The sequence below is a fragment of the Geotrypetes seraphini genome, chromosome 13 (genome assembly GCF_902459505.1).
Source record: "Geotrypetes seraphini chromosome 13, aGeoSer1.1, whole genome shotgun sequence".
NCBI lineage: Eukaryota > Metazoa > Chordata > Amphibia > Gymnophiona > Dermophiidae > Geotrypetes > Geotrypetes seraphini.
In genome coordinates this window covers 49,592,262-49,604,861 of record NC_047096.1, presented here as the reverse complement: position 1 = coordinate 49,604,861, position 12,600 = coordinate 49,592,262, and positions in this window count along the sequence as shown.

The following is a 12,600-nucleotide window of genomic DNA, read 5'->3' as shown; positions in this document are numbered from 1 at the left end:
CACCCACATGTGAGAATATATGCCTGCTGTCCCTGGATAACACCTGTTACGGTAAGTAACTGTGCTTTCTAGTTAGAGAGTTGCACAGGAACAGAAATCCCGCCCTTCGCCACCAGAATCTACCTGTTCCCACCCATCCCCGCCAGAATCTCCTCCGTCCCCGCCCATCCCTGTAAGGAATTCCCTCTGTCACCACCCGTCCCCACGAGAAATCTCCTCTGTCCATGTCCATCCCCCCATAAAAGTTACCTGTCCCCATAAAAAGCAGCAATTATTTCTGACAGTTTTGATTTTTTTTGTCTTAGTTTATTTAAACAAACAATAAAATACAATATAAACAAATAACAGTGAACAGAAATAAGAGATGTATTGTGACTGTAGGTTTGACCATTTCTTATTAAAAGAAATAAAAGATTTTGATTTTTTGGCAATATAAAGCTCATATCTGTAGAGCAAACAAATCTGGTTCCACCATCTGGCACAGATAACTTGTAGAGGTGCTTCCAAGATTCACAAATGATTTTTAATGCAGCAATGAGTAAAGAATCAAACAATACAGCATCAAAATCATTTAAAGCAGAACTGAGAGAGGCACTTTTCAGGGCAATGGTTGCATAAGGAAAATGTGCCAAAACTGAACTGGAAACCCCAAAACAAACTCAGCAAGTACTTCATTTTGTACCAAACACAATTGGTGGCATAACCATGAGAGGGGGTTGGGCCTCCCACTTTGAACTTAGCCCGCCTCAAAATGAACATCTCCCTTGCTATAGCTGGTGGACATTTTGTTTTTCCATCATTTTGTCTATCTTCTACTAATTCTCTTTCCAGGCCTCGGGAACCCCGGTTCCATCCACGTGGGAGTCCCGTGAGCTGGGTGGATCCCCATGGGAGTCCCTTAGACCTGGGGTATCCCCATGGGAATCTTGTAGTTCTGGGGGAGATCCCTGTGGGATCCCCACAGGACCTGCGGGATTCCCGCTGTCCCTATTCACATGCAGACCTCTAATTCTAGTGCAGACTAGAAAAAGGCCCCTTAATAAATAGTTTCAATACCCTGTCTCTATCCAAAGTGGACAGAAATGAAACAAACTAACTAACTCACCTTTTCCTCCTTAGATGTTCAATAACTTTTATGACTTTATTGTTTTTCTGTCTATTGCTTTGGCTAAGTCACTCAACAAAGTCCTAGTGATCTGGAAACTTTTATGAGCTTGTTAAGCAAGAAATCGTAAGATATTGATGCCAGTTTGTTTGCTAGAAAGTTTACACAGTATATAAATCAGTCTGTTCGAATATATACGTGATGTTGTCTTGTTACATTTAATCAGCCGAGCACAGGGATGCTGTAGGCAGCTGATGGATGGACGCTGAAAGTTTTTACTGTCAGCTGGTGTTAGAATTGATGCTTTGTTATCTCCAAAGTGTTAGACTGAGATTGTGCTAATCCTTCCTCAACCTCCAGGGAGATCTAATGTCTGGCATGTGCCAGCTTGTAAAAATAACTCATGAGTTGCCGGAATGGTGCTGGAGGCCCCCTGTATCAGCAACTTGCGCATCGGAATTGTGCCCAGCCAAAAATACAATCACACAGTATAAGAAATTCCTTAATCTGTCTGTTAATATGTTTATTGTTTTAACTCTTCTACTTTGCAATAGTGGTTTGAATGGTTTCTTTCCTATTGATTTCTCAGTTCCTTTTTTTATGGATTTTTTTTAGAATGTACACTGCTTTGTCTTGCAACAACAGCTAAAAGTGGCATTGTAAATCTATAATAAATAGATAAATAAGCTTAACATTCAGAATAATAAAGAAATAAATTAAGGAGGCCTTTTGCTAAAGTGCTGGAAAAATCTAGGCGTTATCCAGGCGATTATCAGTCGGCAGCAGGCAGTGTGATGATCAAGTGCTGCCAGCGCTGACCCCAAATATCAGTGCTGGGCCATTTCCATTCAACATTGAATATCCAGGTTTTTGCTGACTGGCTAGCACATAAATATAGGACAGTTATTTGTGTGGTCCTATCTACTAACCTTGCCCAGTAGCGCTGAATATTAGGGTATAACTTTGACCTACCCCTAAAACACCCCGGGAATGCTCCCAAGATAGCAGGCTTGCAGTTACATGCCAATCGTGGATATTTAGTAAAAACAACTGGTTATCTTCCATTGAATACTTGGGGACAACCAGCTATCTGTGATTTAACTAGTAAGCTTTGTGAAATGGGCCTTTTCCTACTCCTCCCTCCCCCTACCCCCCATACACACACACCATCCCCACTACCCTGGGAGTGATGGTGTTAAAGGGAGTCCATCTCAATTTTTCTACCAGGCTCATTCAGCCCTACCTACACTTCTGGGTACTTCAGTATTGGGGGCAAGTTGTTCAGGTGGAGTGAAGTTGAGTTTTATACTGGGTTAAATGGGGAGGATTATGAAAATTGAGGAGACCTCAGAGAAAGATTAGCTTGCTCAGGGTAAGGAGGGACAGCAGTAGGAACAGGGATTGCTGAGCAGTATGAGTGAAGCTGGAATGGACATTATTTATTTAAAAAATGTACAGTATATTCCACTTGGTCCACAGTTCTAAATTGAATGATACTGTCTGTAAAAAAAACAAAACCTAGCGGTGATGTGATGCAATCACGTTACAATTTAATTATTACAATTAAATGAGAAGCATTTAAATATTTGTATTTATTTGTTTCAGCTAAATAATAAAAAAAAAACTCTAATAACAATTGAGGGTGAAAGAAAACTATATAAGTATGTCCCATAATTGATATCAGATGTTGTTTAAACAAGATAGATTAAATTTAAATATAAATGAATAGCAAGGCCAATTTACCATTCACGTGTGATCAAAATCATATTGATTATACCATTATAGCTAGTGATAATATTAAAACCTCAAACAAACATGTCATTCTTATCAGTTTAATACCAACTTTGTTCTAGAATATCCAAAACCACAGGTACGTATTTGACTAGGTGACTCTTTTAAAACCAGAGGTCTGTATCGGTGGCTGCCTAATAGCCGCTGATCAAATGTCAATCACGCATTGGTGCCATTGATAGAATCACAGCTGTTTTTACAACAGGCGCCTTAAATGTAGAACAGCATTTTACAAGCCTACATTTAAGATGCCTGTCTTATGCCTATGGGACCACCTATGGTCAGCTAGGGATGTCTAAGGCCACTTCTTGCATAAACCACACCCACGCCAGCCTCAGGGGTCCTTAGCCATGCCTAGACACTTCTGTAGATATGTGAATGATATCTTCAATGTAGGCGCCATTCACCGCATCAATTAAAAAAAAAATATGCATCCTGATTGATTAATTTGTTACTAGAATTCAAGCCAGAGAGTGTTTCTCAGTCACAACGTTCAATATAATACAAAACGTGTATATCTGTGTGCACACAAAAATAAGGTATTAAAAAAAACTGTTTTCACTGGTATTGCTGTTTTCTTATGCTGGGTACCACTGAGTTGTTATCCTGTCACCTGTCTAGACCCAGCAGCTCTTCTGAAGATCCAGAGGTTTGCCATTAGCCTATCTGTAAATAAATGAAAGGATGCAAAACCCTAACCTCCCTGGATGAATACAGGCTAAAGTTAGTGTCTTCTTAGGCTAAAGTCATGTTTTCTAACTACATGTTCCAAAAGAACAGATAATTATTTTATTCCTAAGCTGACCCTACCAGAAAAATCCATAAAAATGCTTCTGATATAAAATCTGTTCACAGAGTTTCAACATACACATTCACACAATATCTGAGCCACCTCAGTTTTATCTGAATATCCAAGTATCTTTGATTCAGAAATAATGAAACTCCTCAGTAATTACCTCACAGTCTCATAGCTTCCTCACACCGAGTCTTCCAGCATACAGTATATCAAGAATACTGAATAGAAATAGCTCTGCACTACAGAACTTCCTAGAACTCCAAGACAAGAAAGAGATCACTCTTAAGACTTTAGATCTTCAGTTTTCAAAAAAACATTTAGCTTTCAAAAATACAGTTTCAGATGCTCCAAACTTCACATTAGTGTACATTAGTCGTGGACTTAGCAGATTAGCAAACAGAAAAGTCTGTAGGAATGCACTCCAACACTGCAGCAGTAAACAGCTGAATACCAAATTAAATATAAAACCTTAACACCTTAAACACCAATAATATTGGGCAATCTGAGTCGAATCAGTGGTCTTACACAGTAAAGGGATTAAAATTCTCTATTTCCCAGTACTTAACACTTCAGTAACAGGAGTCACAAAAATCCAGTTTAAACTCTAAAACACACTTTAAAAGTTCTTATCAATTTTCTTTTGAAATATAACACCAAATTTAATTTAGAAATCTCCTTCACAGACTTCTCATTACACACCTCAGCTCAACAGCTCATACAGGTTTAATTTTCAGCATTTCTCATGAAACCCAACATTTATAGGAAATATTATTTCAAAAATATGCACTCCTTACACACACACACACACACAAATTCCAGAGCTGACATAGAAACACACCCAGCAGCTACCAACCATTTCCTCAGCAATAACTTGTGCTGCCTTAAGCTCTCTGCTTTGCTGTAGCTCACAGTAACGATTTTGGGTCTCTTAATGGTAGAGCTGCTATTATGTGCAGCTTTCTTTAAGCTCCCTAAGCAGAATCTCTGTCCCTCATCTCTCTGATCTCCCTACAACTCATAAACTTTGTGCATGGGCCTATTTCCCGAATAGCCCTCAACATTTCCTCATCAATTTCTCTGCTTTAAATTATTATTTTTTCCTTCCTGTTACATGTGGAAAGAAAATTACAGGGGTTGGATAAGTGAGCTCTTGTGAGGGAGATGAAGAAGAAGTGCAGAGAAAGAGTAATAGAGGATAGTAGGGAAGAACTGAAAAAAGAATACAACTGAGAACCACAGGAAATTTGGAAAGGCAAGCAAGAGGCTGAGAAAAGAAAGAAGAGAAAGGGTAGGAAATAAGAAGATAGAAGGATATTGGTGGAAAACAAAATATGGGCAATAAAGGGAGATGAGACATTAGAACAAAAAAATAGAGACAAAGAACAGTAAACTGAGAAAAAGAAGAAAAAATAGTAAATGCAAAGAACGCAAGAAAAAGAACTTCAAAAGCAATCGAAAGGAAAGACTGCCATGCCTCATGATGGAAACTGGACTTTGGAGAGCAAAGATATATCGTTTTTGTTTTTACTAAATATACCAAATAATTTTTTTTGAGATAATTTGGAACTATTTAGAATTATGGCTCCCTGTTATCAAGCGGAGTTAGGGTTTTTTATTGCCAGCTGATGCGGTAAAAGCTCCAACGCTCATAGAATTCCTATGAGCGTCGGAGCTTTTACTACAGCAACCGGCGATAAAAAACTCTAATGCAGTTTGATAAAAGAGGGCCTATATGTGTAATAACTGACAGGTGGCTTACTCTCTAATCTAAATGAGGCATTTCTGATACTCTGTTTTGGCAGGCAACTTGAAAATCTTATTGGCTTAGAAGGCTGCTTGGACAGAGTGCTGGCTAAAGAAATATTACAGAAGAGAACACCACTTTAATCACACAGACACAGGAAGGAACTAGTGTATTTCTATGTCAGAAACTTATAATAGTCAATCTCTGCTTGTCCATGAGATTAGATGAGTTGCTTTCCACATTCTTACTAGCTCACTGATCTGATGAAGAAGGTTTTTTCTATTTATTTATATTCTACATATCCTACAATTCTATAAAGATTATAAATTATTCAGGTACTCAAGCATTTTTCCCTATCTGTCCTGGCGGGCTCACACTCTATCTAATGTACCTGGGGCACTGGGGGATTAAGTGACTTGCACAGGGTCACAAGGAGCAGTGCGGGATTTGAACCCACAACCCCAGGATGCTGGAGCTGTAGCTCTAACCACTGCACCACACACTCCCCGCACACTCCTTGAAGGGTTACCTTCGAAAGCTAATCATAAAGTCCAATAAAAAAGGTATTTTTTTCCTTTATGTTTTTATTTCTACATATTACCTTGAAGAGGGAACTAACAGGGCCACCACACCATTTCACACCAAGTTTCAGTAGGCATAAGTCCTCACACCCAAAGTTGGGCATGGGAATCTGTTCTATGAATTATTCTATAAAGTTTGCCATTTGAATGTACTGAATCTGGCTCGCTATTTCATGTTTTCATATTAGTGCAAGCTACAATAAGAAAGACCCAAAGAAACAGAAAAGAATAAAAATTCCTCTTGCATAACCCATGGTTAAAAAAAAAATGATATGGGAGGGGAATGGTGGTGGTGGATTGATAATGGACTGCATATGTGTATTAAGGGGCTCATAATCGAAAGAGAAATACGTCCAAAAACCAGCCCAAGTCGGCACTTGGATGAACATTTCTCAAAAAACGTCCAAGTGCCTATACTAAAAACGGGTTTTGGACATATTTCTAAACGACCTAGGCCTTCATAGTGCCGCTGAATGACCAAAGCTAAATGGGGCGTTTCTGGAGGAGTGTCGAGGGCGGGAGTTGGGCGGGGCGTGGGCCATCTTAGACTTAGTTGTACAGCATGAATATCCGAAAGTTATACAGCTCACGATCAACTGAACTTGGACGTTGTGATTTAGACCATCTAAAACATGGTCTAAGTCACAAAAACCCACATAAACTCACCAGATAAGCACTGAAAACCTAACCTATAAGGGAGCTATAGGGAGGAGAAGACATGGCACCCTTTTTGTGAAGTTCACAGCAGTGCCCTGTAAGGTACCCTACTATTTAGGTGACATGTCTAGGTGTGCAGTCCATCACTTTGCAGACCCCTCCCATGTCCAATAGGGCTTGTTCTAGGCATTTTGGACTTGGAAGGAAATTTGGACGAAAATCTGGTATAAAGATGGATGATTTAGCGGCTTGGACGATCAGATCGGCAGGACATATAATTAGACGATTTTCGAAACGAAAAAAAAGTTTTCAACTTTGGATGACTTGCGAGATGGACGTAAACGGACTTAGATGTCCCTTTCGATTATGTCCCTCCACATATTTAACTAGCCAAAGTGAAAGAATCTGAATGGATAGACCCATATGACTAATTTTGCCATCATTTCCTGTATTATTTTGAATCCTTGAAGTATCTAGTGATGCTTCTGTTACACAGGTACAAACATTGATATATGTATGCACAATGATAGGTTAATGTTTAAAGAAACAGCTACCATATAAAGATAAACAAATAATTTATCCATTTATCTTTATGCCTGATATTTAGTGGCTCTTCCCCTTTTAAAGTCACGACTACCATTTGTGTGGTCTACCTCAATGGATAGCTTTATTTGTAAAATGGCTGAATACAACTGGTATCTGCAAAAATGTTAACCTTGCCAACAAAATGCTCTTTTTTCATAAATGGATACATTGGGATGCTTGCCCAAAATTTAACTGTTTTCTGGCATCGTGCAGTCCACACAAGTGACTTTTGATTATATATTGACCAGGAGGTTAACACATATACTCACACACATGCACTAATGTAATAATATGTACAAATTTGCATGTGCACCTATGTAGATTCACACATTTGTGAAAATGTGTCAGTATATCACAAATGTAATAATTTGCACACACTCATATGTGCACCCACAAATCTTCACATACAGATGGGACTCTGTTCATTGTAACACAAATGTAATAATTCATGCACACTCACATTTGCATTCACAATGATTCAAATGCAGGCTGAGACTATCATTGTAACTAATATGTAATTTACAAGCATTCACATATGCACCCACAAGGATTCAAATATAGGCTAAGTCTCTGTCAGTAAGACACAAATAAAATAATTCAAGAACATTCACATGTGTACCCATAAGGATTCACACACAAGCTGAGCCTCTGTCAATTTGACACAAATGTAACAATTCACACACACTCACATGTACACCCATAAGGATTCACATGCAGACTGAGACTGTCAATGTGACACAAATGTAATAACTTACACACACTCACATGTACACCCACAAGGATTTACATGCAGACTGAGACTGTCAATGTGACACAAATGTAATAACTTACACACACTCACGTGTACACCCACAAGGATTCACATGCAGACTGAGACTGTCAATGTGACACAAAAGTAATAACAAATCTATTATAGCAGGCTCTTATATTTGACACCCCTCAAAGAGTTCAAACAGTAAAGTAATAATTGGAGAGGCTCTAAAGTCTCTTAACCCACTGACCTCAGAAATGCCTAGGGGTATGTTCATAAATCTTCAAAGAACATACAGACCTATAGCGGCACCCATAATCGTCATAGGTCACTAAATTCTTTTTATTTCTTCAATAATGTATATAAATATTTCTTTTGTTATTTAAAGTATCAAAACAGTACTCATCTTTTGCTTTGTTTTCATCTACGCGGGTGGGGGTAGGCACTCCGACATAGACTATGTTTCGCCCCTACGGGCTGTATCAAGGAATCCCCCTGCGGTAATAACAATTTAATTAAGTAATTTAACTTTTATAGTGATTTTAAACCAATATAGTTTAAATAACAAACATTCTACAATACCTTAAATCCAGCGACTCATGCTTCCCGCTGTAGAGTTTTATATCAGGAAAACATGGCCGCGGCGTTTAAAGCTATAAATAGCTATACTCTAGCGTCATGACGTATCTCTAGCGTCAGACACACCTCCCAGCTGATTTCCCCATTGTATTCTATTGCAATATCACAACCTCATTCAAATTAAAGAGAACCACTCAATTTCAGCGTTTAATCCTAAAGGTATCACTGTATTTAATCTGTAGATCCATTTCTGTTCTTTAAAATTTAATTTATCTTTAATATTTCCACCCTCCCACCCACTAGAAACCTGGTCAATAACCCTCCATTTCATATCTATAATTTTATGTTTTTTCTCCCTCCAATGTTGGACAAGGGGAGCCTCTATATTTCCTGTATTTATTCTAGATTTATGCTCGTTTAGGCGGATATTAATTTTCCTGCTTGTCCGTCCAATATAGAGCAATTGGCATGGGCATCGGATCATATAGATGACAGAGGAACTCTGACAAGATGTATTCGAATAGGCTTGATAAGTGATGTTAGTCCCCGGATCATTCCAAGTGGGGCCTTCCAGTGTTAGATCGCACCATTGGCACTGAGAACAGGCTTGATGGGAAAATACAGTCATGTCATCTCTTCTTTTAATTTCATAGCGATGCCTGGATAGAAATTCCCCCACAGTCTTCCCCCGCTTATAGGAGACTATAGGGTAGTCTTGAAATTGAGCACTCAATTGAAGTGTCCGCCAGTGATTCTTAATTATTGCAAAAAAAGAGGTACTTAGAGGTGTATATGGAAGTACCATTATTAACTGTTCATCTGAAGGTTCTATATTTTTCTCCCTAAGGAGAAGAGATCGCTGAGCAAACTTCGCCCTAAGGTAACCTCGTTAAACTGACTTGCGAGAGTAACCCCTCTCATAGAACCGGTCGCTCAGCAACTTTGCTTGTATTTCAAAGTCTTCCTCAGAAGAACAGAGTTTCCTAATCCGTAGGAATTGGCTCACCGGGATATTAAACTTCAGAAAAAAAGGGTGAAAACTGAAAAAATGGAGGAAATGATTTCTATCCACCTCTTTCCGGAATAAAGTTGTTCTGATTTGTTGGTTCTCATCTTTTATCAGGAGAATATCAAGAAAAGAGATATGATTTTCATGGTAGGTCATAGTGAACAACAGGTGAGGGTTGAGAGTGTTTAGCCATGTTAGAAAGTCCTTCAGTTCGGATTCGGATCCGTCCCAAAAAATCAGGATATCATCCAGATATCTTTTCCAGAGGATAATATGTTGGAAATTGGGAGCAGAAAATACCTTAGATTGTTCAAACTGGGCAACATATAAACTTGCTACAGATGGGGCCAAAGTGGCCCCCATTGCTACACCCTGAGTTTGTTTGTAAAAATCCCCATTGTACCAGAAGTAATTCTCTGTTATTACTAACTTTGCTAATGCCAGAACCCATTCATATTTAAATCTGCCTAGATCTATCTGCATAAGAGTCTCTTTTATAACTTCCAGAGCAGCCTCTTGGGGTATTTTCGTATATAGAGACGTTATGTCTAAAGTCACAAAATAGGTGATGTCATCACAATTATTATTTTCTTCTAATATACGTAATAAGTGGGCTGAATCTTTTACATAGGATGAAATTTTTGGGACCTCAGGTTTTAAAAAATAGTCCACAAATTTAGACAGTGGTTCTAGTATAGATCTTCTAGTAGATACAATGGGTCTCCCCGGGGGGTTTTGAAGTCTTTTATGTACCTTAGGCAACATATAAATTTTCGGAGTAGATGGTCCCACTTCTAGAAGGAAGTCCGCTTCCTTCTGAGTCAAAAATTTTCTTTGCATCCCCTCTTCAATAAGTTTTTCAATTTCCAGTTTTAACATCTCCATGGGATCTTTGTCCAGCCTATTATAGGCTAAAGCATCCGACAATTGTCGATTAACTTCTATATTATATGTTTTTCGGTCTTGTATTGTAATGGCGCCCCCTTTATCAGCTCTCATTATTATCAATTCCGGATTATCTCGAAGTTCCTTTAGAGCAAGCTCTAGTTTTTTTGAGAGATTATACATCTTAGTATCTCCATAATGCTTTTGTTCTAGCTCAATAAGATCCTTCAATACTAAATCTCTAAAGGTAAGTAGAAAGGGTTTGATAAACCCAGGAGGGCACCATTTAGATGGTCTTTTCATAATTGAAGTATCAAGTCTTGGAGGATTTTCTTCAAAAAATATCTTCAGTTGAAGTTTCCTAAAAAACCAAAAAAACGCGATCCTCATTAGGAATGAATCATATTTTACTGTGGGCACGAATCCTAAGCCGAGCTGAAGAACTTGGATCTGTAGTTCTGAAAGAGTGGTTGAAGAGAGGTTGATAATCAGTGTTTCTGATATTGCTTTGAGCGCAGGCTCGGACCGGTTTGATCTCGAGGTTTCTGTATAAACTTCCCTCGTCCTTTGGATGGTTCGTGTTGTTTTAGAGACGACGACGTCGAGCTTTCTTCCGTAGTTGATTGTAGACTGGAATTGTCAGTAGTATCACCACTACTTCCATCTGAAGTCCCAGAGGAGCCATCAAAGGCCACCTTCTTGTTAGTATTGTAAGGCCCTTTTGAATTTCCTCTTGGTTTATTTATCATAGATTTTTTCATCCATGTATATACCCGATCGTATTGGTAATCGCGTTCATCACGCTTGAATTTCTTAATCTTATTCAGACGTAAGGAATCTTTAAAGGCAGCAATTGTATCATCCAAATATTTCCTCTTTGTGGCAATATCTTCTTTATCAGTTTGTTGTTCTGATTGCATAGTATGTTCAATATTTTTAATCTGTTCACGTAGTTCCAATTCTACATTGGAAGTAGTCTCGACCAATAATATCATTAAATCTCTACTGCATTTATTTAGAATAGCCGTCCACTTATCCATGAACGTCTTGTCCATGGTAAATGTCTTCGGCTCCTTAAGGATTCGGAGGCCTCGAGGAATCATGCTCTTTCTTAGATATTGAACTAAAGTGCTTTCATGCAACTCGGCTCGAGTCAGCCTCTTCCAAACGTTTTCTAGATCTTCCCAGGAGCTAGTTGTGCCTGTATCGCCTCCTTCATCCAGCAAACATGGTCTCAATAAGATTTGCTGGAATTGTTCTTCCGTATAGCCTTCAAAAGTATTTTTGTATTGAGCCATATTGTTTTGTCAATACAAATCTATTATAGCAGGCTCTTATATTTGACACCCCTCAAAGAGTTCAAACAGTAAAGTAATAATTGGAGAGGCTCTAAAGTCTCTTAACCCACTGACCTCAGAAATGCCTAGGGGTATGTTCATAAATCTTCAAAGAACATACAGACCTATAGCGGCACCCATAATCGTCATAGGTCACTAAATTCTTTTTATTTCTTCAATAATGTATATAAATATTTCTTTTGTTATTTAAAGTATCAAAACAGTACTCATCTTTTGCTTTGTTTTCATCTACGCGGGTGGGGGTAGGCACTCCGACATAGACTATGTTTCGCCCCTACGGGCTGTATCAAGGAATCCCCCTGCGGTAATAACAATTTAATTAAGTAATTTAACTTTTATAGTGATTTTAAACCAATATAGTTTAAATAACAAACATTCTACAATACCTTAAATCCAGCGACTCATGCTTCCCGCTGTAGAGTTTTATATCAGGAAAACATGGCCGCGGCGTTTAAAGCTATAAATAGCTATACTCTAGCGTCATGACGTATCTCTAGCGTCAGACACACCTCCCAGCTGATTTCCCCATTGTATTCTATTGCAATATCACAACCTCATTCAAATTAAAGAGAACCACTCAATTTCAGCGTTTAATCCTAAAGGTATCACTGTATTTAATCTGTAGATCCATTTCTGTTCTTTAAAATTTAATTTATCTTTAATATCTAGAATACAATGGGGAAATCAGCTGGGAGGTGTGTCTGACGCTAGAGATACGTCATGACGCTAGAGTATAGCTATTTATAGCTTTAAACGCCG